Consider the following 18414-nt stretch of genomic DNA (forward strand, 5'->3'; position numbering starts at 1 on the left):
CTGTCTTCTCAAGCTTCACACTCATTATATTTAATTCATGTCATGATTCTATGAGATGAATATTGACCTACAAATTTTAGCTGAAGAGACTTACTTAGACGATTTTGTAACTCATAAACCTATGTCCACTCATAGTCTTCTATTCCCCAAGACTACGTCTTCATTTATGTCTAAGTCTTTGTGACTCTATTGACATTACATTTCTTCCACACTATCTTTGCTAAAATTTCTACTTCAGGAAATCATCTATACTAATGACAATTAGTGTGTTGGACTGAAGCGATTACAGGGCAGCAGGCAAGCTTTTACTAGAGAGTCTTAGTTGATATAAAAAGTTTAATTTTTAAGGAGTCAAATCAGAACCCTAGTGACGGACCTATTGGTTTAAGTGAATAAGTTTATTGTTGGAGCTGAAATTACTGCTCAGTTGAGTCTCACTATATCTTCTTTCCATTCTGACTTACTGAAGCTGAGGTGTGTAGTGTAATTTAATATAAATATAAGCAGTAAATTAATACAGCAACTGGTTTTCTTTATCCTAATTAGTTTCCAAATAATGACAAAGAAAGACCAAGATTTATTTAGTCAGGCTTTATCACAGAGTACCAGGGCACTCATTACTCTATTATAATCCTCTAAACTAATCTGATTACCTCCCAGCCCAAATCCCTGAGATACTTGCATTTTCATATGGGTCTGGCTTTCTGGGTTTCAAATGTATTTTCCTATGGTGTCACCTCTCATCCTCCTTGTGGCTAAATCTGCCTTACTCTTCTCTCTATTCCTCTCCCCTGGATGGTGAGAATCCTGCCCTATTCTCTCTTCTGCCCAGCCACTGGCTGATCAGCTTTTATTTACAAGGCAAACAATAAATGTTAAATTTTATTTCTACAAGCTTGAGAGATAAGGTTCTTGATATAATCATTACAATGCCATGTCTGGATTGAAACAAGATACGAGAGCAGAGAAATCAGCATCTGAATAACATAGGGATAATCTTTACATGGTACACAAAAACATTATGCCCACAGAGAGGTAGTTTGAAAAGAATGCAGAGAGAACAGGTGTCAGCTGAGAGAGGACAGATTCAGCAGTGGAAAGTCTGAGAGAAGTCAATGAAATTTCAGATTTATTTCTTATGTTTCATTTTGCTGTTACCTGTCCTTGCTCTTTCATTTTTAAGACAGTGTTGGAGTCTATGGTGATTTTCTATGATGTGAGAAGTTGGGACAAGAAAGGCTAGAGTTAATGGAAGATGTCAAATATCTCTTTAGCTCTTACATATAACATCATTTATGCTGTTCACACAATGAAGTGAAGGTTTGAAAAAGGGGACAAGAGAGCTCTGCTCTCAAAAGAGCTGATTTAAACAGCACCAAAGCATGTGTTTTCCATGCATGGGAAACTGGACTCTTTAAATTTGAGGATTTTTTCCCTCACCAATTCTGTAGCTCAAGAGTGTAGAAAAGATATATCTTATGTTTGTATGGATATGGCACCTGACAATAAAATTCTGATCATATATGGCTTAGGTAGGAATGTCTGGGAGGCAGAAAGAATTCTGGGATAGTGCCAAGTTGGAGGTTCACCCCGGGAAGGCTATGAGGAGACTAATACAGATTCATGGTGCTTGAGCACAGGTCTAGCCACATGGAAGAATGTAGATTAGAAAAAAAAATGGGTCATTTTAACTTATGACCTAGTCAGAGAAGAACTTAGCTATATGGCCAAGGAGGACTCATCATTCCTCCTTCTTGCTCTTTCTCCTTCACTTTCTCTTTTCAAGACACCCAAAGCCTATATTTACATATTTATACTATATTTAAGGTATTTTAAAATAAGTTTTGAGTCTGAGTCTTATTTCAGGGAACATGGGGCTAGAAGGAAGAACTAGACCTAACTTCAACATATGGTGCCCAAGTACAGGATAGACCCAAACTGACCTGAGATAACTCTCTGGGGGAGGAACTAATTCTCCCTGAAAAAAAAAAAAACAACTTTAAAACTCCGACTCTTTAAGAAAAGAGGCCAGAAAAATAGTAGCATTATAAAGATTTTAAAAAAGAAGGCTGAAGATAGATGCTACAAGTTATAGAGAATGTTGGGGACTGTCCAGGCAGTTAACTGTTTGTCATTTCTATAATTTTTGGAAGTTGCTCCCATGAATTTCTTGAATATTTGTTCCTTTCCAGGTCTCTGATGAGGGTTGAAGACTAGATAGGCATAGTCTCACAATTAAACTTAAGTATAAAGTATCTAGGAGTATGCGTTAGGATCTAAGGAGATGTTTTTAGGAAAGTAAATACAAATTATGAAGGATAATGGAAATTATAAATGGATGTTTTAAGGTTGGTAATTGTAATTTTTGAAAATTAGAGGATTTAAGTGCTTAAGATGGTAATACAAAAAAATAGTTTAAATACAGAACTCTAAAGTCACCAATATAGGATAGGTGATAGAATACTTTATTCAAAGATTTACAAATATGAACAGACTGGACTTTTTAAATGTAAGTCTTACTTAATGGTTTTCATAATTGATCCTATTGCATGCTGTTATTATTATAAGAGAAAGAACATTTTTATTTGGACCAAAAGGGGGAAATGTATTGGGTCGGTCTGATGTTGCTTATATTCAAATGATAAATTATATACCCTAAGAGAGGAAGGAAAGTGTTGGTTCAAAGGGCTTCCTGTCTGAATAGAGGAAATGAAGAAGAAAAAGGAAGATGGGAGAATGCTGAGTCCTCCCCGGCCATGTGTGGAGATGGTATGATGTGTTTCCTGCCCCTGGAAGAGAGGCAAAAGGGCATGAACGTCTAAGAATGCTGATGCTTGCTGTGGGTACAAGGCTTGTTTGTATTATACTGTACTCTTCACATTCCTCTTTCCTTCAAGGACTGTCCTATTTGCCAAGGTTAATGACTCTATGATAATCAGAGACAGCAAGAGTCCCAGAGTCTAGGTGTCTAGTTCTCAGCAATATGGTAGAATGCTGTGATTTTATGGCTGAGGGAAAAAAAAAACTCTAAAAGACTCAGTTCAAAAATATATAACTTCTCAACCATGTACAATGTAAAAATGCAGTACAATATAAAATTTTATAAGGAGCTTCAAAAGTCTAAAAGATCAGAGGCCACTGTACTATGAACTTGTTTGTCAGAAAGATAAGGAGGCAGACAGATAAAAAGGCAGATTCCTGAGTTCAATGCCAGCCTGGGACAGAAGAAGTTTAGATCCAGGGCCAGGCATGGTAGAATGGTTAATTTTAGGGTGGGGTCTCACCCAGCTATTTTATTGTCTGTGCTTGTGCTTGCTGTCTTTAAGAATCATGGAGCTAGTGTCATGGATTGCTGATTTATGGGATAATCAAAAAGGAAACTGGGTTAATGACTAAATTGATATATAAATTTTAAAAAAATGGGCTTTTGATCTGCAAAAGATAAGTTATCCAGAGAGTTTTAAGACCTGCAAAAGCTGTCTCAAGCAGAGAGCTATCTGGAGAATTTCAGAGAAAATAGAACACAGAGAGAACAATCTAAAAATTTGTCTCGAGAAGAACCCAAAATTTGATTTGAAGTTGTTTATTTCACCACTCTCTTTTTCTTTTTCTATTTTTTTTTTTTTGAGACAGGGTTTCTCTTTATAGCCCGGGTTGTCCTGGGACTCACTCTGTAGACCAGGCTGGCCTTGAACTCAGAAATCCGGCTGCCTCTGCCTCCCAAGTGCTGGTATTAAAGGTGTGTGCTACCACTGCCAGCCCCTTATTTCACTACTCTCAAACACACTTCTCTAAGATGGGTCTGGCCCATGGCAGGAAGATGCCATGGTGTAGGTGGATCATAAATACATTAGTATGAGGACCAAGTACTTGGGGAGGAGGAGCCAAGGCAGAACATGGCAGGTGATGTCTTGGAGTTAATGACAGGGATAGCATAAAGGGTTGATATCTGCCCAGCTCTAATGCTGTAAAGTTTATTACTAATGTAATGGTTTTGTGTTCTTTATTTGGGAACTTTATGATCTAAGGTGGAGTAGGAATCCAAGTGATAGTGAAAATACTGATTTTGGGGGTATTTTAAGTTCCCTGAAGAAAGACATAAATGAAATTTTAGTAGCCTACAAACAGAGGGATAGTATGATAAATGGATAGAAGGTATTTTCAGAGTAATACAGAAGAAATTAATTATTTTTAGAGAATTTTAAGTTATCTGTTTTAAATTATAGAAGATATTTTGTGAGTCAAATATGTAGTATTTACATTTTTAAGCTTGGTGTCAGCATTTTGTAACTGGTAGGAATACACTACTTTTAAAACATGTTCATCCATGCTCCTGTAAATAACCACAATAAATTCATTGGTTCATCAATATACACTGTCTGGACAGATTTCTTTATTTTTCCATCAGTGCCCAGTCTGAAGAAAAGTTTGCCTCCAACTCCCAACAAAAAGTCATACATCAGTCTATATCTTGATTTCAGAGACTTCAGGTATGTCCCACCACACCCAAGAAAGACCAATCAGACCTTGTGAGAATTGCTGACTTAACAAGATATATTTAAATCTCAAGAGGCAGTAGCTCTTCCCACTCTAGAAGAAAGTTTAATACTCACCTTAGCTAATACAATCTATTCCCTGTATATTTGACTCATCTGGCATTTAGGAATTCTTGCTTACCACACTGACTGGCTTTGGAAGTTTTAATCCCATCCAAGAGAATTTGCTTTTAGAAAGAGTCTACTATAATTAATGTAGAATTGCAGGATATAGTGGAGAAGATACTTGAGAGATGAAAAATTCCTCCCTACAAATGAGTATCACATTTTAAATACTGGAGTTTTAGTCTCCTTGCCTACCAAAAGGATTTAGGAATGTATTTCTTTCTGTATAATATGCTAATTTATTTCCAATGCTTCACTCTCTAGATTGTCTACAAATCTATTAGCAATTGACCCTGGATTGTACTTCCAGATGTTGATCAGTTATCATTCCTTGTTCCAGGTGTATCTTGAATCAGCAGGGAAATGACCCCTAAGCAGCTGGAACATCCAGAACAGCATCAAAGATGTGAAATAAATGATTTCTCATGGCTAGGTTTCAGACTAATTCAGATACAAACAAATTTAAACTGATGACAAATTTACTTGTTGCCTGCTCTTCTATCTGAAGTGTTTCTGCCAAGACACTCATGGTGGCTGCAAGGAGAACACTAAAGTACCAAATTAGATGGTACTAATATAGCTCCAGTATAATCTCCTGCCCTATCCCCATGTCAAGTCTTTGCTTGCCGGGTCTCTTGGCTATCATCCAAGGACTTTATTGCATTTTTGTAAGGAGTCAGAACACCTTTGTACTTTAGTTCCCCAACTAATTTCATACACAAGCCTCATATCCAAGCAATAAAAGGGGACAGAAGTACCTCTGTCAAAAATCTGACATTGTTCTATAATTTAAAGTTTGGTTTATTTGCAACCTTAGCTGCTATTGAGGTGTGTGGGAGATATAAAATAAATAGACAAGTCATACCCTGGAGTTTAGAAGGTTTAGTCACTCACTGCACTGGGCACTTTGTGGTTGGGTTGGAGATACTACTATGGTTTCATGTGTAATTCATTTCCAGGTGGGAGGAATGTTAATTGTAATTTGGTCTCATGGTAGCTGAGGGACAATTGAGCTTATGGAAAAAATATTGGTCTCATTCTGGAGACTCCTGCTCTATGCTAGATCAACTGTGCTGGTCTCATTTTTGCTAGTTACTCAGTATGTGATGTTGGAATTATAGCTTGAAAATTTCACACCTCCATTTGTGTATGGCTACTACTATGTCAACTTGGTATAGGCTGGAGTCATCTGAGATGAAGGATCATCAATTAAGTAATTGCCTTCTTAAGACTGAGCTGTAGGCAAGCTTGTAGGGAATTTTAAAATTAGTGATTGATGTTGGAATGCCAAACTTATTGTAGGCATTGCCACCCTTAAGATGGTGGTGGTCTTGGGTTCTATAAAAAAATCAGGCAAGTTAAAAGGAGCAAGTCAGTAAGTAGCACCTCTCCATGGCCTCGGCATTAGCTTCTGACTCCAGGTTTCTGCCCTGTTTAAGATCCTGCCTTGACTTCTTTCAGAGATGGACTATGATATGGAAGTCTAAGCCAAATAAACCACTTTTTATTCAAGTTGGCTAATTTTACAGTAAAAGTGACAAATTTCTTCCTTTTGAGTGAGATGTAAGCCTAATCATCTGACTCTTGTTCCAGTATATTAGTGCCACTATTGTCTCCTGGAAATATCTTGCTGTGCTGGTCATTGTTGTGATTTGTAGAATTCATAGCTGGGAAGAGCTATTGCTTAGTTTTCTCCCTTGGCAGCTTACACAGCTTCTTCTGATACTATGAGAGCCAGCTTTCAGGAAGGAAGCTTAGAAGTCAGCTCCAGATTGATTCTTTTCAGTCTTGTGTCTGAAGTATGTGATATCTTCAACAGTGTTTTAAAGATTGATGGCTAAAATTTGTTGTCAAATTCTAAAACAATCTTAAGGCCTTAAGACTTAAGAAGAATCTAACTAGAAAACATTCTTGGTCAAGTAAGTATGCTTTTAGGCATAGTCTCCAGACAGTTTGAAAAAATAGGGTCACACTTTACAGAGGAAAACAAGGTCCACAGAAAGAGCACACTTGGAATATTACCTCTTTGAGTCAGTTCTACATCAGCTGAGTCCTGCTTTAGGAGGCTTCCATGCAGCAGACAGGAGCTTTTAAATATCTGTGAACATGATACATTGAGTACGCAACACCATGTTGGCTAGTGTGAGAAGCATAGAGCCAGTGGAATTTGCCCTTGTAGAGATTATAATCTAGCTAGAGCAGCAAGACCCTACATAACATAATTGTACAAGACTATGAACTCATAAATTGTTAAAGATATATTTTAAGGAAAGTAGGAGTTGAAGTCCTAAAATGAAGGAAAAGAAAGGGAAGGAAGGACAAAATAAAGAACAAAGGAAGAAATGACAAAGGAAGAAAGATGAGAAAAGGAAGGAATGAATGAAGGAAGACAGAAAAAAGGTAGGAAGGCAGAATAAAGGAGGGGGAAGTTGAAGGGAAGAAGTAAGGGAAGGAGAGAGAGAAGAAGGAAGGAAGGGAGGAAGAAAGGAAGGAAGGAGGTAAAAAAGTTTGAATATAATTCATAGAGAAACAATGACTTTGATAGTACATAAATTGTTGTACTTTGGAAATAGAAAACATGCAAAATACATTCAGGATATTTAAACATCATGAATAAAGAATAAACAAGGGACTAGAAGTGGTAAAAAAGATGACTGTGTGAAATGAAATATGATAAATGAATCTGGTTTATGTAAGCCATATTGCCATATTGACAGTATGGCAATGTCATCAGCAATTCACTATGCACACCAGATAGCAATTTATATAATCCATCATGTCTCTACAAGAAAACAAGATCCCTAGATGGATAAACTATTTTGACAGTGGTAATGATACTTCAAAAGCAGAAGAACATATCTAAATGAATAAGACCTAAACCCAATAAAGGCTAGTATCAAATATCAAAGTCAAATTTGGATCAATAATTTAAAATCAAATAGATGAATTTTGGGAAGAGCAAAATCTTCAGTGGGAAAGGGTTAATAATGAGAAATCTTTCTCCAAGGCTAGCTAGTTCTTAGACCCTGCATTTATGGACTTATATAAAATGTTCAATTGTCTGACTCAAAGGCTTATGGCTGGGAGTTCCGGAAGAGACCATTTGATGAATAATGTCTGCTCTCAGTGGTCAAATATCCCAGTGCAACAGAATTCCTTTAGAGCTTAACCACCAGGGAAGAGTTTATAATGGCTGAGTCAGAAACCCACAGAACTTGAAAGAAACCCAAAATAGTCCTGCAGATAAATTATTACTACAATGATATTTGGAGAGATCTTTGGAAATCTTTATTTCCAAAAATGAAAGAAAAAATAAGAATTAAAATACAATTTCTTTTAAAACATTAAACTTGGGCTTCAAATATTCGTGCTTGAATATTCCTTCTGTATCACTTGAGATAATAGAAAGAAGAGACTTAGGGGGAGAAATTAGTATTTCTAAAGCAAGGTTCCGTAAAACAAATATTTATTCAGGCAGTCTTATGCACCTTTAAGAATTCTTCTTGAAGTTTTTTGATAGAGGCCAGTGCTATTGGGTGGATTCTATTTATGGTACCAAGGCTTTGGGGGCTTATAGAATTCTCATGGCAATGGTAGTCTGAAGACTAATCTTAGCTGAAGTGAACAAGGAATATAATCAGGAAAACAGTGTCACAAAACCTGTCTGCTTTATTACAGAGTTTACATAGGACAGGACATGTCATATACATTAGAATTGCTCCATACAATAATGACCTGGCCTTAACTAAGCAGGTTGACTTTTTCCTTATGCCTTTAGTTCTTAGTGTATCAGTAAAACAAAGCAAAGAATAGAAGTTATGAGCAGACAGCACAATCGGCTGAATTAGCATGTGAAAAAAAGATTCAGATTCTCACTGCACACTTTGAAAATAAATTCCAGATGGTCTGGAGTTTTAAATATAAATAACATAAGCTTGAGTGCATTAGAATAAATAATTAAATAATTATCTTACCCTTGCTGAACGAGAAGAGCTTAGACACATTCCCAGCAGCTCAGCTCATAAGGGAAAGTATTGATCAAGTTGATAACATAAAAATTTCAAGTTTATGAGGCAAATAAATCCACAGACACAATTAAAAGGAAAGTCACAGTCTGGAAAGCACTTTTAAGAATTTTACTTCTAAAATATTAACATGTATTCCTTAATATATATAGGACAGAGATAAGGAATTAATATTCTTAATAATTAAGTCAATCATATAAGCCAAGAAGAGATGATAACCCTAATGGAAAAATTTGAAATTATAACCATAAGAAATAATATTCATTGGCAATAATCATCAAATAAATACTAATTTAGCTGATAAAAAGTTACAGTTTCATTTTGAGATTATATAAGAAAAATATCTATATATCTATATATGAGAAAAGTATGGAGAGAAGATCGTGCCATACGTTGAAAAAAGTGGCTAAATTTTATAGTGTGTGCTATGTGCCAGAGCTTTAACACTTCAGTTATATTTTAACACTAAAAATTTAGAATGTTCTATGACAAATGCTATTATTTTACTTGTTTTTAAATTTGGAAACTAAGAGAAAATTCAGTAAGTAGCCCAGAAGCTTCAAGCAGATGTAGAAGAACCAAGGTTTGCAGAGTTAATGTGAGAAGACATAGTCTCACAACTTTCAGGCCATATATGTTTAAGAGGAACATAGATTGATTCTTTCTTTCTGGGAGACAATTTAGTAAAATTCAGTTTAATTTCTAAAGTTATTAGAATGTTCACAGGGTCTTACCTAGGGATTCATTATGTAGGGATAATGTGAGAATGCAAGATTACATGTGCAGATTCATTTATTGTAGATAAATCATTGTAAAAACAATCAGCACACAAGGTGTGTGCTTGAATATCACACAGCTATCTAGAGTGCTGACATGGAAGTATAATGGTGGTCAAGTTATGTTTTAGCTGTATTGTATTGTATTGTATTGTATTGTATTGTATTGTATTGTATTGTATTGTATTGTTTTAGCTGTATTGTTCATGTATCTAATTTGTTGCTATTCCAACAGTGTGTTATAATAGGTCAATAGGCCTATAACAAAGTCTCTTATAGCAATATTATTCTTATGATTACTTACATTTAAAGAATGAGCTCTGTGCACTGAACATTTATGAATAAACACCTATCTTCTTTGTCATGAAGCTTCCCTTCCAGTGGAAGACAAAATAAAATGGACAACATATACCAAAACAGATGGCAACAGTAACAAAGGAGAGAAGCATACATATCTTCTGAGGCAGCATCAGTGAAAAATACACATTTTGTGTAAGGAAACTGGATACAGTCATGGAAATATTTTCATAGAACAAAATGTAGAATACAGGAATTCTGACTCTGATGAATGTTACCTAATACTTAGTAGTTATTATTATTACTACTATTGTAACTATTGCATGCAATTCTGGAGGTTGAACTTATGGTTTCATGCATGCCAGGCAAGCTCTTTTACACTGAGCTGTATCCTCAGCCATAACTAACTATTGATGAATGATACGATGCCTGTTAGCCTTTTGAAAACCACTGTGTTTGCTGATGTTTCCGAGAACATGGTATCTTTTTAGTGATATGTGTAGTAATCAAATAGAAGTGGTATTTTAGAAACCTTAAACACCATTTGAATGATTTCAAGGCAATCAGTATTAAACCAACTTCCTTGACTTTCCCTGTTAGCTCTACATGGATTCTTACAATGCTAACTGACCTCCTAGATATGGAGTCTCCTCTGGACTAGCTGTAAAAATGACACAGTGACATCCTCTGGATCACTTCTTTCCATAGTCTCTATCTCTCAGGTTTCTCATTCAATGAAAAGTCCTATCTATTAGTGCTTATCTTCACAATCTCTTCATAACTTCTCTTTCTATTAGCATGGCTATGGCACCAACATAGACCTCAATTATCCCTTTTCTCTAAGAAGGGCACATGAGTAACCTCTTTGCCGTCTGAATGTATCTAAGTATCTTAGAGTTTCCATTGCTGTGAAGAGACAACATGACCACAGTAACTCTTATAAAGAGTAACATTTAATTTGTATTAGCTTATATTTTCAGAGGTTTAGTCCATTATCATCATGGTGAGAATCATAGCAGTTTGCAGGCAGACATGATGCTGGAGGAGCTGAGAGTTCAATATCTTGATCAGGAGGAAGCCAAGAGGAAACTGGATATGTTTCACACAGAGTACAGTTTGTGTATTTAAGACCACAAAGCCCTGCCTCTACAGTGACACTCTTTTTCAAGCAAGGCCACACTTCCACCAATAAGGTCACACCTTTTAATAGTGCCACTCCTTATGGTCAAGCATTCAAGCACATGAATCAATGGGGGCCAAACCTATTAATATTATTACATTCCATTTTCTGCCCCTATAGGCTTATAGCCACAACCTAATGCAAAATGAAATTTTAGTCCAACTTTAGTTAGTCCAACTTTCACACTTTCCATAGTCTATCACAGTCTCAACAATGCTTAAATTTCAAAGTCCAAAGTCTCTTCTGAGATTCATATAGTCTCTTACACGCAATCCCTTATAAAATCAAAATCAAAAGCAGATCACATACTTCCAACACATTGTGACACAGGATATACATTATCCTTTTAAAACATAGGGATAGGATCACGGGAGATGCTGGACCTAAGCATGACTGAAAACAAGCTGAGAAAACTACAAACTCTGCATCTTAATGTTTGAGGTCAAATTACTCTTCAGATCTCCAACTCCTTTTTCCTTTGTTGACTGCAACACAGTTCTTTCTTTTGGGCTTGTTCTACTCTCTGTTAGCGGCTTTCATTGGCAGGTATTCCATGACTCTGGCATCGCTAACCTCTTGGTGTCTCCAAGGCTGTTTAGACATTACTATAACAGCTTCTGGAGCACACCTTATGCTGTTCTTGGTGGTCAGCACATGAGGCTGGCATCTCCAATTTGCTGAATCTTCTACTGCAACTAGGCTTCATTAATAGCTTCTTATAGCCTCTCTTTGTTGTGGCAAGTCTCAACCTCTTCTTATACCTCCAGTCCTGGAACATCAACTGCAACTGAGGCTGCACCTTTATCAGTGGCCTTGCCTGTCCTCTCACAATGTCAAGCCTCAGCTTCTATCCATGATCCCTTTGTGCCTTCAGTACTTGTACCACCTCAGTGACTCTTATTCATTGCCAAATCTGGCTACCAATACAAGGTACAACTTTGGCCCCCTTGCACAGTGGCCTTTCTGGGCATCCATACAGGGAAACCTCTGACACATTCATGGCCTCAGCAACTTTCCTTAGTCACAGAGGGAAAGTCCACCCTTTATTCTAAAGCCAGAACAATGTGGGTGAAGCTGCTAAGTTGTGCTATTTGCTAAGATGGTAGCATAGCTACCTTATTCAATTACATCATCTCTAGCTTTCTGTTTTCAATGATTTCATTCACTGCCTAAACTTGTCTGTTCTGAGACTTGCTCTGTAGATCAGGTTGGCCTTGAGCTCAGAGACCTGCATGCCTCTGTCTCTTAAATGTTGGGATTAAAGATGTGAACTGCCATGCCTAGATCTAAGCTTTTTTTTTATACCTTTTTTTATTAATCTTTATATATTTGGCCACTATGCCTCAGGATCTGGATTAAAGGCATTTTTGAACCTGAACAAAAGCTTGTATCTTACAGTCTCATGATCCAAATCAAAATCCTGTTGTCTTCCTGCCTCACAATCCAGATCACAGGTATGCCCTCCATTACTGGATTATAGTTTATTCTAGATCTAGTCAAGTTGACACTATAGAATAGTCATTACGATCCACCCTTATCAACTTTATACACAATCATATTTCCTTATATGTCCAAATTAAAACTTTAACAGGTTAAAATAATGCCTAATACAACTATCGTCCATACAAACAAAACACATAAATGATAACCAGGTCATAATAATGCCTAACATGATATAAATATCCCTCATATTACTGAAAGCACATTGTAAGTTTAGAATACATGGCAATGTCCCTTGGGGAACATCCTTTCCAAAAGATGAAAGCTTACCCCAAGGTCGCCATTCCCTTAATTCCATTTACTATCCTTAAACACAGAATTTAGGTGAATTCCACTTTCCTGTGTCCCTTTAATCCTTGAACCATACATGAATTTGTGTGTGTGTGTGTGTGTGTGTGTGTGTGTGTGTGCAGCTTGCTTCATTTCCAGACATTCTCTTCATAAGAGATAAAATCCATACTGGGCTGTTTTGAGATTTCCTTTGCCAATGCAGCAATCAATCTAAATCTCTTCACCTTAGCCTCAGGCAGATTCTCTGAACAAGGGCAAAGAGCAGTCATACTCTTAGCCAAAATATCACAAGAATTATATATAAGCAACATACTAAAATTATCCTCTGAAAGATCTTGAACCACCCCCTCCAATTCAAATCACCATCAAGACTACTTTCTTCCACATTCTTGCTCAGGTGGTTCATTAAGTCCCACTTAAAGAATTTCATTGCTTTCCTAAGCCAAAGTCCCCAAATGTACATTCTTCCAAACAAAAGCATGATCAGGCCTTTTATACCACTACCCTACTCCTGGTAACTACTTCTATCTCTGTCAGGATTTCCATTGTTGTCAAGAGTCATCATGACCATGGCAATTCTTATAAAGCATAATATTTAATTGGAACTGTCTTACAGTTTCAGAGGTTTAGTTCTGTATCATCATGATGTGAAGCATGGCAGTGTCCATGGAGACATGGTGCTGCAGAATGAGCTGAGAGTTCTATATCTTGATCCACAGGTAGCCAGTGTCTTCCTGAGGATAGTTATATCATGTTAGGTGGATAGTTTATTTATATGTAAATTACAAAGTATAGTTATATCATGCTAGGTGTTATTATTAACCAGACTACTGGATATTTTTCATGCTGAGTATAGATTTTAAGACCTCAAAGCTTCGCCTGTACAATGACTCACTTCTGCTAACAAGGCCTTACCTCCTCCAGTTAAGGCCACATTTCCTAATAGTGCACTCCCTATTGCCAAACATTCAAAGACATGAATTTATGTGAGGACAAACCTATTTAAACCACCATACTAGGGAAGGGCCATCAGCTCTGGTTGATAGCTGGATTTTAAGCAAACTCCATCAAATTGTTGCTATAGTCATAAGATTTCAAGTCACCCTCACTTCTCTTAAAGGAAATACAAATCATTCATCCTGACATCCATGGGTCCTTTCATACCCATTGTACATATTTGACAGTCCATCCAGGGAAAGTATCCCAGTGCTTACCGAATCATGTGCCTTCACCTTATTACTCAGCTCCTTGTAGTTACCCATGCCATATGGCTAGTAGTAGTTAATTAGCTCTTCCTAGAAAAGAATAGTGTTACTTCTGTACCTCAATATAGACAAACAGGGTGAGATTTTTTAGGGTTTTTATCCTTCTCCTGAAGCAACAGAGAAGTTCATGTTTCAAACTGTGTAGCTACAACATGGACTTTGAATTCCCATTGACAAGATACAGTAACATGAAGAAGAATACCTTTGAGGTACTGCCATGTTTGAAATGAGTTCATTACTGTAGATAACAGCAACTATTGCTGGTTAATATCTCAATAGTATCTCAAAACCAAGTTCTTCTTTCTCCTCCTTCCTTTCCCTTTTTTCTCTTGGTTATTTATTTTTACTAATACTACCACTACTGCTGCTGCTGCTGCTGCTGCTGCTGCTGCTGCTGCTGTGCTTTGGCAACAGGATCTCATGTAGTCTTTGAACTCTTGATCCCTTAATCTCTACCTTCCAAATTCTGGAATCAAAGAAAGGTGCCTGGCTTTATGCTTTTCTATGTTCTTATCTTTGCTTTTGTATTTTTCTTTCTTGGGAACTTCCTTCGTTGAACAATTAATTCTTCTACTCTGTCTGTAAGTTTTACTAACATTTTACTTGTTCTTCTAGAACCACGTATAATGAGAACCTATATAGGTACTTCTCCTTATTTGTCAATTAAAATGTAATTAAATTTATTTTGCTGTTTATGAGCTCCATCTCATCTTCTTTTATTGACATTCTGATTTCCCTCTAATTATTGAAAGCTGGACCTTAAGAAGTCCTGAAGTCTACTTACGCACTCAACCTACAGAGGACATTTATCCTAACAGCTTTCTAAAAAAAACTTGTTTCACTGAGCTGAAGGCTCAGTGTGTGCGATGTAATTTAATGTTTTCTACTGTAATGGGTAAAGAAAAAACATTTTTAGATATTTGAAAGACTAATATCTATATGATGAGCTTTTACACAGATTCCTTTCAGTTCTTTTTTTCTGATTCTAGCATGAAATGCCAAACCATTTTTCACTAATGTTTTCACAGAGCCTACCTCACTGCTTAGAACAAAATTAACTGCTAGATAACATGTCAGTGAAGTAGGAAAGATTCAGCATATAAAATATTACTGTATTAAAAATTAAGTTAGTCAAGATTTAATTGCAGTGAGACCTCTAGAACTGAAAAAGCCCTTGGAATCTAAAATGAGAGAATTTGGAAGTTAATGTAACAACTTCAGAATAAAATAAGAGAAAGGAAAACTAAATTTGAGTGAAGTTACTGTACTTTCTGAAGAGGTCACATATGTATTTTAGCAGCTCAAGGTTAGCCTGGTATTATCCCCATTTAGAGATGAAGAACTAAATCCCAGAAAGGCTAACCTGTACAAGGTCAAACAGCTATTTCAAAGCTAGGCTCTAAAGTCTGCTATCCCCTGGGTTACTGCTCAGTGTTCTGCATTATTGCCTTTCCTTTATTTAAGTTCAGGACAAACAACATCATTGGTGCCACCATGCAAGTGATGTGTCATCCTGGTGTCAACAGCGAGGAGAGTAGCTGAGAAAGACTCAGAAGTACATGCACATACATATGTACACACCTCTTTCAGCCTGAGCCAAAATAGAATTAATCTTATGTTCACCACTGGTGGATGCTGAGTCCTTCCCTATCAGTGTTTGTGTTTAAGAATAAGTCCGTATACACACTCTGTAATTGAATGTCAAGAAATATGAAAATATATTGTTTTATTGCTACTGTTTATTGATTTATTGTAGTGATTTATTGGCAATGGACATGCATCACAACAAATCACCTTGCTGACACCATCAGCTGCCTTAACTAGGTTGTCAGTTCACGACATTAAAGGTAATGGATGATGATTATTTTACAGTAATGGGTTTAATCAATGCTTTGAATGACTTAGCAGGCATGTCAGAGCAAAGCTAGCTCACCGTTCATCAAGGCAGCATTTTGTTTACAAACATCATCTATAATTCATTTGATTGTTGACAATCATCAGCAAATACCTCTCAGGCGAGTTTTCATCAGGGATAGAAATCTGCACAGCTGCAGCAGTGTAAGTTTCCTATTAGGGCAGCCTGAGAAGACATGCGTTGGGAAAGATACATTCACCTTAGGATTGATATCAGAGCCGGGCTTCTAGGCTTCCTGCTTCCTATGAATAGAATAATTCCTAGTTTCATTTTATCAGCCTCTGACTCGAAGGTACCTTGAGTAATCCAGGGAGACTAAAGAACCAAAGTCTATCAACAAGTTAAAACAAGAGGCACATGACCTTGCTGCTTAAATTTTTATATCTGGACCAAATGCATGGTCTTGTCCTCCAGAAGGTACAGTAGGATCCTGAGCTGGTACTCGGGTGTGTTAAGACAGAGATGCTGACCCACAGGGGAACAGGTATATGTTTTCATGACAGATTCTAGACTGTTAGATTCTAGATTCTTCCTACTGGGAAGATTACATAACTCTTAAGATCTTAAGTGGGCCTTTGAGCATGTGAAATTTCTCTCCAGAAAGAAAAAAACGTATATTGGAAACATTTCATGTATAGTATTCATGAGTTTAGAAACTGTTTGAATCATAAGTGGTAAGATAAGGCCAGAACCTTACACTTTGGAGGCAGTATACTTTGGTGCTCTAGTTTGTTTTCCTGTTGCTAATGGAAAAACACAGACCAAAACAGCTTGGAGAGAAAAGGGTTTATTCAGCTTACAGAATGTGCTTATTACTAAGTAATTTAGGGTAGGAACTCCAGGCAGGAAACTTGAAGGTAGGTACTGAAGCAGTAACCATGGAGGAACACTGCATATTGGCATACTTCCCCTGGCTTGCTTAACTACGTTTCTTATAAAACCTATGTCTACCTGCCCATGGATGGCACCACTCACAGTGAGCTAGGCCTTGCCCATCCATCACTAATGAAGAAAAATTTCCATCAGACATATTCACAGAGCAGTCTGAGGGTGTAAATGAGGTTCCCTCTTCCCAAGTAACTCCAGTTGACAGAAACTAATCAGCGAACTTGGCTAGAATGTCAACTCTGCCTGACACTAGTTGTTAGCTTTTGGGTAAACTAGTAAACACTCTATAGTGTCATCAATAGGTTGGAATAATGCATATGCTCAAAGAGAGTATAAACACTAAATGAATTGGAATGGTAAAGTAATTAGCACCATGTCCTGGATAAAGTATACATTCAGAAAGCAGTAGATGATAATAATAATAATAAAAATAATAATAATAATAAATAGCATATATCTTATATATTGTTATTATTACTCATAAATTCAGTCTCAGAACACTCTTCTTATAGGAAAAGAAAACCAGAGTGAGCAATTTAAGTAGAAGCAAAGGTTTAATGGAAACAGTTCCTGTTCTAAAATGAAATGGCAGGCTACAACAAGCATATACTGCTTAGCATTCTACACAGCACAGACTTCTGGCATTGTCAAGTTCTCAGAGACTCAGTGGGCTCCTGTCTCCAGTAGGAGGCATCAGTGCCACCTGGACATGACCACACCTATAGGTGGGCATCGGTACCCAAATTAGGCAGGATGTCCAGAAGGAGGAGTGAGATATCTGGAGGAGGCATGGCTCAGTAGTCTCAGGAGCATAAGTCCAGTAATTCAGGGTTGACCAAGATAAAAGAAGATAGACCAGGAAGCCTTTCATGGTTAGTAGGGTTGTCTTTACTCATTTTGGGTATATGTAGGCTATCCCCCCAAACATGAGATTATTTTTATATGTGAGAAGCATATATCACTAAAGACTAGAAATGTTTTTCATAGTAAGACTTTTCCTAGTGAGATGTTACACACATATCTATTCACCCCAGACAGGTAACCCACAACAGACCACAGTATGAATACCTCCAAAGTCCAAACTGGTGAATCAATGAGTTTTACTGGGGTTACTTACAAGAGCTGAAATAACTCAAAAACAGCTGTAACACCAAAGTTCACTCCACTGATGGTGATAACTCACAAAAGATGGAAACCTGCAGCTCACTGCACAGCCTGCAGGCAACTCATCTGGTTGGAGCATGATCCCTTTCCAAGTGACTCAGTTGTTCTAAACCTCCTCCAGGCAGTTTATCTAAGTTCTGTGTCTTCGTTGCAGCTTGGCTTGTTTACTCTGAGAGGGAAGGCCCTAGGGAACCTGATGTGTTTCAGGGACTTCCTGAAGCTATTTTAAGTTGCTTATGGCCCTGCTTATGGAATTTACTTTTGAGATACAGTGTTTCAATCTCTGAGGAAACTGTTACACAACAAAACTCTAAATTGGCAGGAAAACCAGTGAGAATCAGAGAAATTCTGGTCATACAGTGATTAACAGCACATCCTTGACAAACTCATTTTCCATCTCTTGGGGTCATTTTTCTCATTTCCTCCTTTGTAAACTGATTTAATAATGGTAC

Source organism: Grammomys surdaster, unplaced genomic scaffold (genome assembly GCF_004785775.1).
Source record: "Grammomys surdaster isolate TR1022 unplaced genomic scaffold, NIH_TR_1.0 149, whole genome shotgun sequence".
Taxonomy (NCBI): Eukaryota; Metazoa; Chordata; class Mammalia; order Rodentia; family Muridae; genus Grammomys; species Grammomys surdaster.